At 45.3% G+C, this 12,315-nt stretch overlaps 1 long non-coding RNA gene across 9 annotated transcripts in view; it reads right to left on the bottom strand.

Annotated features, from left to right (window-relative positions):
- Window positions 1-4,123: 4,123 nt before the first annotated feature.
- The window catches only part of LOC134342052 (uncharacterized), a 48,608-nt gene continuing 40,416 nt past the window's right edge, over window positions 4,124-12,315 (bottom strand). For 4 of the 9 annotated variants that reach the window (XR_010016926.1, XR_010016932.1, XR_010016928.1 and 1 more), the window contains exons 6-7: window positions 8,104-8,305; window positions 4,133-5,162 (exon numbers count right to left, since the gene is read on the bottom strand). This is a non-coding gene — a long non-coding RNA (uncharacterized LOC134342052). Of the gene's footprint in view, window positions 5,163-7,759; window positions 8,306-12,315 lie in introns of all 9 variants that reach the window. The other 5 variants (XR_010016933.1, XR_010016934.1, XR_010016931.1 and 2 more) reach the window with 5 other exon arrangements.

Below are 12,315 nucleotides of genomic sequence, written 5' to 3'. Positions count from 1 at the left end.
TTGAGGAGTCTGATGGCTTGAGGGAAGAAACTGTTGCCCGGTCTGGTCGTGAGATCCCGAATGCTTTGGTACCGTTTGCCAGATGGCAGGAGGGAGAAGAGTTTGTATGAGGGGTCGTGGGATCCTTCATAACGCTGTTTGCTTTGCGGATGCAGCGTGTGGTGTAAATGTCGGTAATGGAGGGAAGAGAGACCCCGATGATCTTCTCAGCTGACCTCACTATCCGCTGCAGGGTCTTGCGATCCGAGATGGGGCAATTCCCGACCCGGGCAGTAATGCAGCTGCTCAGGATGCTCTCCATACAACCTCTGTAGGATGGGGGGTGGGGGTGGGGGGTGATGGACTTTCCTCAGGATCTGAGGTAAAACGGGATCAGGTGACGGGTGGAGGGTCCCCACGCGACTCGGTGACTGCCCTCCTCGTCCCTCACACGCTGCCCGACCCACATTATTTTATTTTTCCTGTATTATTTCAGCAATCCTTTTTATTTTTCCCCCCTCATGTCTTCCTCGTCCAATTCCGCCACGCCCCCCACCCCCCGGGTCACAGAGTTACGGGTTTGATTCCCATCCCGGTCCGACACACAATTCAGACCCAAACCGGAAATGTGCAGGTTTCATTTAAATCAGTCCATGTTTATAGACACTCATTTCTATTCACATTCCCCAGGCCTCACTGGACAGGAACACTGAAACATCAAGTGAGAAACAGCAGGAGGAGGCCATTCAGCCCCTCTAACCATGACAGCTGCTCTCGCATCTCAGCCCCATGTTTCTGTCCGATGCTCATTTCCTCGATCCCTCTGGTCTCCACACATCTGCCGGCCTCTGTTTTATGTGAGGACGATCACTGAGTCTTCACTGCCCTCCGTGGTGGGGATTTACAGACATTCACCACCCTCGGACTGGAGACATTTCCCCTCATCTCAGTCCCGGACAGTCCATCCCCTTTTTCAGAGACTGGGATCCCCGGTTCAACCGGTAATGATGTTGTGAATTTCAATGTGTTCACCTCTCAGTCCTTGATTCTCTAAATGACAGGGATATCACATTTGATCTTTCTTCATATGATGACCCCACCACTCCAGGGATCAGTCTGGTGAATCTTCATTGCACTCTCTATAACAAATACTCTCTAATCTCTTTGTTAATCCTCTATTAATTTCCATCTTCTGCAGCCCCGTGTTGCCCCAACCACTCACCTCCCACCCCTGTCACTATTTCCACCTTCCCACCTCCCCCTCACCTGGATCCACCTCTCACTCCCCAGCTCTTGCCCCATCCCCACCCCTCACCTCTTTTCTCGGACTATTTCCCGTCCACTCTCAGTCCAGAGGGAGGGTCTCGGCCCGAAATGTTGACGGTCCATTTCCCTCCACAGATGCTGCCCGACCCACTGAGTTCCTCCGGCAGTTTGTTCTTTGGTCTGTATAACCCGTGTTAGTGTGGGGAGCGGGATTTTACACCATATTCCCGGTACAATCTCAACAAAACACAAATAATTGTCACTTTGCCCGGACCATTGGCCCCGCTTGCAGGGCAACAGTCTGCCGGTGTTTGCCCCCCAATGTGGTGAATCGCCACCACCGTGGGCTCAGACATTTCCACAGATGAGCCCCTCCTGTCCCCACCGGGACAAACATCCTGTCCGCCCCCTCTCTCACCGTCTTCATCCTTTCAATAAAATCCCCCTCTCCCTCCCCGGGGAACCGGCATCAAACCGACGGGCCGAGCGGTCTCCTCCTACCTCTCAGCGATACATCAGACTCCGGCCGCAGGAGACGCTTCACAAACGCCCCAACTTCCCTCGGAGGGAAATGGAAATAAATCAGAAAGCGGACATTTACTTTAAGATTTTTTTCCGCTTTAACGGGCAGGTCGAACTACAACAGGAGACGGGGTAACGCCCTCTCGGCTGGTCCGCCTCCACTATTGGGTGTGACCAGTGATTGACATCGCCTCGCACCAATGGGAATAGCGCAGCTTTGCAATCAGTTCAATTCCTCTGTTGACTGTGCGGGGGGGGGGCGCGGCTCGTGCTCGGTAGCTCAGCCGTTAAACCGAAAATGCTCGAGCACAGCAGCGCGTGTGTGACGTAAGGCACCGTGCTCGTGACAGCAGATGCCGATACGGGGAGACCATGGGTGACGTCAGGCCCGTGGGGGGGGCTGCTGTGTGACGTCACGTGAGGGGGAGCGCTTCAGTTTTAAAACACCTTTTGTTGGGTCCGATCTGGAACAACAAAATTAAATTCGGGTTTCATCGGGACCGGATCCGGTGTTGTGAGATGTGTCCGGCTGTGCCGTGTTGTTGGTGGAGTGGGCAGCGGGGTGTTTGTCTCCGGGCTCTCCTCAGCCCCGGTTTTCACTTTGCGACCGAGCCCGGGCCGTGGATCAATTCCTTGTGGTTGTGCAGGGGGTTTGGGGCGAAGGGACAGTCTGTCTGTCTGTGTGGGTCGGGGTTATGAGTGGGTGTGGGTGTGGGTCCCGGCACAAATTAACTTGTAAACACCGGACCATCTGGTGAATTGGATCAGACAGCTTCGCTCGCCTGTCCTTTCAGGAACAACAATTCTCTCTTCATATTAATGACTGTCTAAACTTGCTGTGAACAAGATTCTGTGTTACAAGATTGTGAGTTACAGAGTCTAGGACAGCTGTCACCGTCATGGGCTGCGAGTGCAGACAGGGATTGGGGTCACTGAGCTGTGCATCAGAGAAGGACACGGGTTTGTACAGCCTCCTGTGGGGTAGAAATGTCCACACGGTGAATTCGGATCTGCTGGCACATCGGGAGTCTGAAAGGGAAAGGGAATAGGGAAGGGGCTGAGCAGAGAGTTTTAACAGGGGAACCTGTTCAGGGGTGGAGGGGTACAGGAGCTGTCTGATAGACCGTTTTAATTGTATTTTATAATCTGACAGATGGTGACTGAGGAAGAAGCTTGTTGATGGAGGATACCCGGAGGCGAGCAGCTCAGACACGGAATCAGGAACTGAATTGAATTGACTTTATTTCTTACATCCATCAGGAGTAAAAATCTTTACCTTACGTCTCCATCTAAATGTGCAGCGTGCAATCATAGTAATTTATAACAGTTTATAATAAATAAAACAGACAATGTAATATAGAGTACACTCAAATCAGCGTGAGTTCATCAGTCTGACGGCCTGGTGGAAGAAGCTGTCCCGGAGCCTGTTGGTCCTGGCTTTTATGTTGCGGTACCGCTTCCCGGATGGTATCAGGAGAGTGACAGTGATGTGATTTCCTGTGTCACGGGTACAGACAGTCGTCTCAAGTGAGGAGTTTGTGTGGAGATGCAGCTTCCCTGGAGGTGGAGGAAAGAGGACACACCAACAGGTGGAACCAGCTGTGGGAAGACATGGTTTGTCAGGTCTGACGATGAGCTGAATGTACCATAACCTTCAGACTGAATCAGAAAACCATTCTGAGGGTATTTGAAATGTCAGAAGCAGGGGAGATGTGATCACATGTGCAGAGGGCAGGGGTTGTGTCTCCATCAGACTCTCAGTGAGATGGTTCAAGTTACAATGTGCAGCGATGAAAGTACGGTGTTTGGGGCTGGATTTAATCATTGATTCTGACACAGTGAGAGGGTTAGTTTTGTTGTAAGGAGGCAACATTACTGTCCCCTTACTGTCTTCCCTCTCCACCCCATCCTCCCTCTCACCCCCACATTGGACATAAGTTCAGGGTGAAAGTGAATTCTTTGAGGGGAGTCTGAAGGGGAATTCTACACTCAGAGGTTGGTGGGAGTGTGGAATGAGCTGCCAGTGAAAGTGGTGGATGTGGGTTCGATTTAGACACTAAAGAGAAATTTGGGTGATGAGATGGATGGGAGGTGTATGGAGGCTATGGTGCACATAGTTGGAACTAGGCAGTAAAAACATAAACAGGTCAGCATTGACTAGAAGGGCCGAAGGGCCTGTTTCAGTGCTGCTGGGCTCTGTGACTCTAATAATATTCTGATCTGTAATTTCCACAGTCAGTGCTTTGCTGCTAATGACTGAACCCAGAAATTTACCCAAACAAGAACTGAAAGACTCTTAGCTGGCTACAGAAAGCGTTTACAAGCTGTGATACTTGTCAAGGGGGGTGTTACTAAGCACTGACCATGCAGGTAGCCCAAACTTTTGCTTCGGGCCCTTTTCCTTTCTTGCTATTTTGAAACTGTAAACAATGGAAATAAAAATGTAATCCTGCTTAAAATATTAAAGAAATGTGCCATATTTAACTTTGTCCCTTTTGGAAATCAGGTCATCTTTTACTCACTTAGCTATTCACAGTAACAGAAATTTTGACCAGGGGTGCCCAAACATTTGCATGGCACTGTATATATCCTGTGCCTTCTGAATTGCTTCCAGAAATTCCTGCCATTGCTGCTCTGTTTTTATCCCTGCCCATGTTCTTTTCAAATCAATTTTGACCAGTTTATCTCTTATGCCTCTCTAATTCTCTTTATTCCTCATCTGACTTTAGCTTCTCCTTCTCTAATGTCAGGGTGAATTTGATCATATAAAGATCACTTGCCCCTAAGGGTTCTTTGAATTTAAGTGACCTAATTAATTCTGCTTCATTACAACACCCAATCCAGAATAGTTGATCCCCAAGTGGGCTCAACCACGAGCTGCTCTAAAAAAGCATCTTGTTGGCATTCCAGGAATTCCTCATCTTGAGACCAACACCGTCCTAATTTTCCTAATCACCTGCATGACAATCCCCCATGAGTTTCGTAACATTGCCCTTTTGGCACACATTTTCTATCTCCCATTGTAATTTGTGGACCACATACTTACTACTGTTTGGGGGTCTCTATACAATTCCCATCAGGGATTTTTTTTTACATTTGCTGTTCCTTAATTCTACCCACAGATTCGACACCTTCCAACCCTATACCAGGTCTTTCTAATGATTTTATTTAATATTTTACCAACAGATCCACACAATCCCACTATCAGCTTGTTCTTGGCATGTTCTTTCAAGAAGCATATAAGTATCTGGGAAACAAGAGGACCTGCAGATGCTAGAAATCTAGAGAACGACACACAAACTGCTGGAGGAGCTCAGCATGTCAGGCAGCATCTATGGATGGGAATCAACATTTTGGGCCAAGACCCTTCATCGGCGCTCTTGATCCCAATGCATCTGGAATAAACAAGCAAAGAAAATAGCAAGTAGTGTGAAATCAGGAAAACCTTTGACAAAATTTCGTTCAAGGCTTAAAAAAACCTGCCAAACAGAGCTCAATAGTTAACAAACACAACAAGGGCAATAAACACTTTCATCAATACCAACATTGGCATTTTTAAAATGAAAGTATCTTGGTTCCATTTCAATCAGTAAAATTTATAAAGATAAATAAGAACTTTGGAAAACTTTAGAAAGGACTATTTACACTCAAACCCACTTAGATTAACACTACCTTGGACAGAAGGAGGAAGTGAAATAACACACATTAAAACAAAATCACACAACAGTCAGATAAAACTTCTAAGTACGAGGGGTGATTGATAAATTCATGGCCTAAGATAGAAGGAGATGAGTTATACAGCCCTCGTTACATGCACATGCAGTTCAACTCTTTGAGTAATTATGCTGAAAGTTTGAAGTTAAGAACTCATCAGGGATAATTGATAGGTTTGTGGTCTAAGGTAGAAGGAAATGAGTTATTAACTTCAAACTTTCCGCATAATCACTCAAAGAGCTGACCTGCACGTGCATGTAACGAGAGCTTTATAACTCATCTCCTTCTAACTTAGGCCATGAACTTATCAATCGCCCATCTGTGGACACTTTCTGGAGGTCCAAAATCCGTGTGCTCCACGACTGCTGGACTAAGTGTGTAAATGTAGGAGGGGACTATGTTGAAAAATAAATGTGCTAGGTTTTCTAAAACTGACTCCTACCCGAGGCCACGAAGATATCAATCACCCCTTGTATATATCTTCATCAAAAATGAACAGGATTCAGCACTCCCTGTGTGTATATGCAATCGTTGTAAGAAAATACAGACCAGAAAACATAAATGAGAGGTCAAATCAGAAAAATGAATCATCACTATGGAAGAAAACATTAACCAGTGGAATGAGTATGACCCTCCATGGGAGACGTCCCAATGATCTGAGCAGACAAGATGGTGACAAGGAAGCATCGAGCACCTGACTGAGAGTTGGAGAACTCTTCCCAGAAACAGAGGGGTCCTTGCAGAACTACAGGACAAGGTGGTTAACAAAAGGAAAAGAAAATCAAAAACACATGAAATATAAACAAACAAGGCAGCAAGTGCAGAAAATGCCAAGAGAAACCAGACACAATCCAACACATTTCAGGATCCTGCAGCAGTTTAACTCAATCTGATTACTTACAAAGGTACAATCAAGTGGCAAATATCATTCATCAAAATCTTGCTTTAAAATACAAACTCATGAATGCCCTCCATCAATTTGTAAAGGTACCATAAATTCAAGCCAGATCCAAAAAATCTGACAAATTATATGATAATCAATACATTATTTCAGATCGGACAATCCATAATAACCATCCGGATATAATATTACAGGATAAACAAGCAGGAACAACTCCCTCAATAAATAAAACCATTCCCAACACATCCTCACCATGGGTATTGTTTGTGTCATCAGTCAGACAACCGAAAGATTTTCTCTGTCAATCAGCTTCCAAATGTTGCTACTCTGTCATTCGTTGCCACGACCCACTGCTGATTCCCTTCTCCTCGACTTATTCAGTCTGCAGAAAGTTCAAGGGAAACCTCTTCACCCACAGAGTGGTGACTGGAACCTATCCCACAGGGAGAGTGAGAGATGAACAACAGGGGAGGACTTCAAAGGACTGTCGTGGAACTGAATCACTGGCAGGGTCCAGCCGGCCTGAGTTGACTCTCTACTGTACACTAGGTGTGTTATAAATTCACTAAGTACCATAGACAGAGTTTAAAATAGAACTGATTTATTTGTCTCTTATCCAGAATATTAAACTCCAGTCCCATTAAAGGTGAATATGCAGCAGAAGAAACTCCTCCCATGCCCAGTGACCAGGGTGCAGAACTGGGTGTGGTGAGCAGCAGCAATAATTGCAGAGTTCAGCACCGACAGTCACTCTCGAAATTGCATTCAGCAACGGTGATGGACAAATATCCAGCAAGCAGCTTATTGAAACTTTCTCCCCAGTGTGAACCCGGTAGTGTGTCACAAGTGTAACATGCTGTAAGGTTTCACTGCTAATGTAACGGCCTCTCTGTGATGTTTCACTGCTGAGGGAATGGTTTCTCTGTAGCAGCAATGTTTAGGTTACGACTAGAGATAACAGGGTTTTGGAGTGCGGGGTTATCCAATGACAGAAATGTTCTTCCTTGTGAGTCTGGAAGAGAGATTTCATGGTCTTTTGCTGGGGAGGGATGAGAAGACGTGAATGGAGAGAGTGGGCCCATTTTCTTTTTTTTTGTTTTCTTTACTAACCCTAGAGTCAAAGTAAGAATTTTAAATCTCATTCGTTTAATCAGATATTGTGTACTGTTTGTTATTTTGGGGGACTGATTTGTAACACAGGACACATCACACAGCATCCACCAAAACGAGATTTCATAAGTTTGGCCGTGCTGGGGGGGCTATCACCCCCTATATTATGCTGCTAGCTGAAGCGAGAGTTACATAAGATTACATTACTGAGTGAATCACTTCCCACATTCACAGCAGGTGATCGGCCTCTACCCAGTGTGAACTGACCGGTGTCTCTGTTGATGAGATGATCGAGTGAATCCCGTCCCACACACTGAGCAGGTGAATGGCCTCTCCCCAATGTGAACTGACAGGTGTGTCAGTAGGCGAGATGACAGAGTGAATCCCTTCCCACACACTGAGCAGGTGAATGGTCGCTCCCCAGTTTGAACTCGCTGGTGTGCCATTAGGTCAGACAACTGAGTGAATCCTTCCCCAAAAATTCAGCATATAACCAGCGTCTGCCCAGTGTGAACTGACTGGTGTGTCCACAGGTGGGAAGACCGACTGAATCCCTTCTCACACACAAAACAGGTGAATATCCTTGTCCCAGTGTGAATTTGCTGATGTACCTTCAGTGGAGATGACCGACTGATCCATTCCTACTGTCTGAGCAAATGAATGGGCTCCCCCCTGTGTAAAATGACAGGCATGCCAGCAGGTCAGATGATCGAGTGAATCTCTTGCTCCACTTATTAAATGTCCGGACAGAGACAGCAAAACTGGTGTGTTGTGTTCGAGATTCCCGGAAACAAATTCCTCGTCATTTTTAACCTGCAAAAAAGATTTACAAAACCGATCAATGGGTGTAGGACAACATTTCAGATGAGATCACTTGATTTGTCATGGTGTGAACTGATATCACACTGTTACTGTGAGGTTCAACCCAGGTTAGAGAGAGAAATCATCTTCTAAATGGGCACAGTGCTGGTATCTGGAATGACCATCAAATTCTGATGCTCTTCCTGAATGAATGGGGCATTTCTGCCATCTCCAATCTGTGACCTGGCTCAGTCTGACTTTCTCCATTGGTATTATTCCCTGTTCCCACTGAGCTGCATGGGTTCCTGGCCCCACAGTAACTGAAACACTCTCACGCAAATAGCCGGCAGTGCATTCCACACACCCACCACTCTCTGTGTAAAAAACTTACCCCTGACATCCCCTCGGTATCTGTTTCCAAGCACCTTAAAACTGTGCCCCCTTGTGTTAGCCATTTCAGCCCTGGGAAAAAACCTCTGACTATCCACACGATCAATGCCCCTCATCATCTTATCCATCTGAAAAAGGCTCTAAACATAAACAATGAAATTATACATTGCTTTGAGGATTTGTTCGAAGTATACAAAATTATGAGGGTATAGATAGGGTAAATGCCAGCAGCTTTTTCCACGGAGGTTGGGTGGGATGACAACCAGAGGTCATGGGTAAGTGGGGAAAGTGAAAATTTAATGGGAACATGTGGAAAAGCTCTTTACTGAAATGGTCATGAGAGTGTGGAATGAGATGCCAGCACAAGTGGTGAATATGAGTTCAGCTTCATCATTTCAAAGAAGTTCAGATGTGGGTCTGGATGGTAGGGGTATGGAGGGTGATGGTCCCAGTGCAAGTGGTTGCATTAGACAGCTTAAATGTTTTTTTGGCATTGACTAGATGGGCCAAATAGCCTGTTTCCTTACTGAACTTCTCCATGTTTCCATGACAGAGAAGCTGGACAAACTTGTTTGGAAGGGAAAGGTAGGAGCGACAATGGAGCAGCAATGGTTGGAGTTTCTGGGAGCAATTCGGGAGCTGAGTGATCGATACATCCCAAAGAAGTAGAAGCATTGGAAAGGCAGGAGGACACAACCGTGGCTGAAATGAGAAACCAAAGCCAACATCAAAGTCAAAGAGAGGGCAAATAATGAGCAAAAACTATTGGGTAACTTTTAGAAACCTACTGAAGATGACTAAAAAAAAAAGTCGGATGAGCTCAGGGGTGGAATGATGATATTGTAGTCATTAATGAGTCTTGGTAGCACCCAACAGTCTGAGGCATTTAGAGGAACAAAATATCCAGGGCCTGAATATCTCTTGAAAACCAAGGTTCCCTGCACCAGTTACCTTTCAACTTTTATTTCGGCAGGCACATACAAACTGTACACCCTCAAAACTTCACTTCTGAAGGCCTCCCACTTACCAAGTACTCCTTTGCCAGAAAACAGCCTGTCTCAAACCACACTTGTTAGATCCTTTCTGATACCATCAAAATTGACCTTTCTCCAATTTAGAAACTCAACCTGTGGTCCAGACCTATCTTTTCCCATATTTGCTTTGAATCTCATGGCATTATGATCACTAATTTCTGTCTCCAGCCCTGGATCATTTCCTAACAGCTTATTGCACACTTCTACATCGGGTATTCTACGTACTGATTAAGGGCACACTTGACAAACTCAAACCCATGTAGTCCTTTTATAGAATGCGAGTCCCAGTCAATATATGGAAAGTTAAAATCAGTTACTGAATCAACCTTTGTTTCTTGGCATGGTCTGCGATCTCTCTACAAATTTGTTCCTCTAAATCCCTCAGACTGTTGGGTGCAACCAAGTCCCAATAATAGCTACAATATCATAATTCCCTGTCCTGAGCTCATCTGGGTTTCCTACGATGCTTCTTGCATTGTGATATACACAGCTCAGCACATTCATCGCACCATGCTCAAACATTTGATTGCTGACTCTATCTGAGGTCTGAACAACATCTGACTGGTGTCAAGAAAACAAACTCTCCCTCATTGTCACAAAAACAAAGGAGCTGATTGTGGACACAGGAGGAATGGAGACAGGCTAACCCCTATTGACATCAATGGATCTGGGGTTGAGAGGGTGAACAGCTTTAAATTCCTCGGCATAAACATCACCGAGGATCTCACATGGTCTGTACATACCGGCTGTGTTGTGAAAAGAGCATAGCAGCACCTCTTTCATATCAGTCGTTTGAAGAAGCTTGGGATGGGACCCCAAATCCTCAGAACTTTCTACAGGGACACAATTGAGAGCATCCTGACTGGCTGCATCACTGCCTGGTATGGGAACTGTACTTCCCTTAATTGCAAGAACCTGCAGAGAGTGGTGCGGACAGCCCAGCGCATCTGTAGATGTGAACTTCCCACTATTCAGAACATTTACAGAGACAGGTGTGGAAAAAGGGCGCAAAGGATACTGGGGACCCAATTCACCAGAACCACAAACTGTTCCTGCTGCTACCATCCAGGAAATGGTACCACAGCAAAAGGACCAACAGGCTCCGGGACATCATCCTCTACCAGGCCATCAGACTGATTAATTCATGCTGATACAACTGCATTTTAATGTTATATTGACCGTCCTATGTACAAACTATTTATTATAAATTACTATAAATTACATATTGCACATTTAGACAGAGACGTAATGTAAAGATTTCTACTCCTCATGTATATGAAGGATGTATGTAATAAAGTCAATTCAATTCAATTCACCCTCTCCTCTATCTGTTCTGTCATTGTGGCTCCCATTCCCCCTACAACTTATTTCAACCACATCACCTCTCCCCCCATACTAACATGAGCAAACATTAACACAAGGATATTAGTCCCCTCTTGTTCTGTTCCCCTAACTAACGAATCCCCTATCACCCCTTTGACTTTCCTCTGCCCGGTACTGTCCATCCCCACAACAGTTTCTGAAGTGGTCCACTTGTTGTTGTGTGGGATGGCAACAAGAGTACTCTGCAATGGCTATTTAACCTCATTCCCCTTCCTGACTCTCACCCAGTTTCCTGTGTCCTGCACCTTGGGTGTAACTCACCTCTCTTCATGTCATATCTATCACCCCCTTCAACTCCTGGATGATCCGGAATTCATCCATTTCAAGTTCCAACTCCTTGAAGTACAGGGTTACAAGCTGCAGTTGGATGTATATCTTGTAGGTGAGGGCATCAGGGACACGGGAGGTCTCCCCACCTTTTCACTAATGTCGTCTTTAATTTGTAATGACCAGTGTGCACGTAAAACTTGTATTGTGCATTTTTTTAACCCAGTGACGACATGTGCATAGTGAATTTTATATAGAGAGGTATTCATTTTAACAGCTGGCAAATCACTGTCGATAAGAACTTCGATCTCCTCTGCGTTCGATCAAGTTCACCTGCACTCTCACACAACCTATGCAGCAGGCCTGTAATGAGTAATGAAGGATTTTCTCACCATTGCTTATGCACATTGTCCATATGTGGTTTGCTTGCTAAATTATGCTTTAAAAAGTCAGAATTCCAAATATCACTCCACTTCGTCCCACTAGTAAATTCTACAGCAACTTTTTCATCGCCACAATACACACAGGTAACACCAGTTTCTAAATTGGACATAAATATTTTCCCTGAACCCTCCAGAGGAATTGAGGATAAATAAAAAATTCATTTTGAACCTATGTAAGCACTGGCTAAAAGAATAATTGGGACTGAATAGGATTTTTTGAATTGAAGTAATCTCTGTCTTCAGCAGTTAGCTAAGGCAGGCTCATTAGCATTTCTCTGCGGCTTGTAGACAGACACACTGAGAGCTGATAACATTATAGATTGTACCCTTGTTAGATCATAACATTATATATTGTAAACATGAGGAATTCTGCAGATGCTGGAAATTCAAGCAACACACATCAAAGTTGCTGGTGAACGCAGCAGGCCAGGCAGCATCTCTAGGAAGAGGTACAGTCGACGATTCGGACCGAGACCCTTCGTCAGGACTAACTGAAGGAAGAGTG

Source organism: Mobula hypostoma, unplaced genomic scaffold, assembly GCF_963921235.1.
Source record: "Mobula hypostoma unplaced genomic scaffold, sMobHyp1.1 scaffold_150, whole genome shotgun sequence".
Taxonomy (NCBI): Eukaryota; Metazoa; Chordata; class Chondrichthyes; order Myliobatiformes; family Myliobatidae; genus Mobula; species Mobula hypostoma.
Note: the sequence above shows the minus strand (reverse complement) of the source record. Positions and strands in the feature narration are given on the sequence as shown.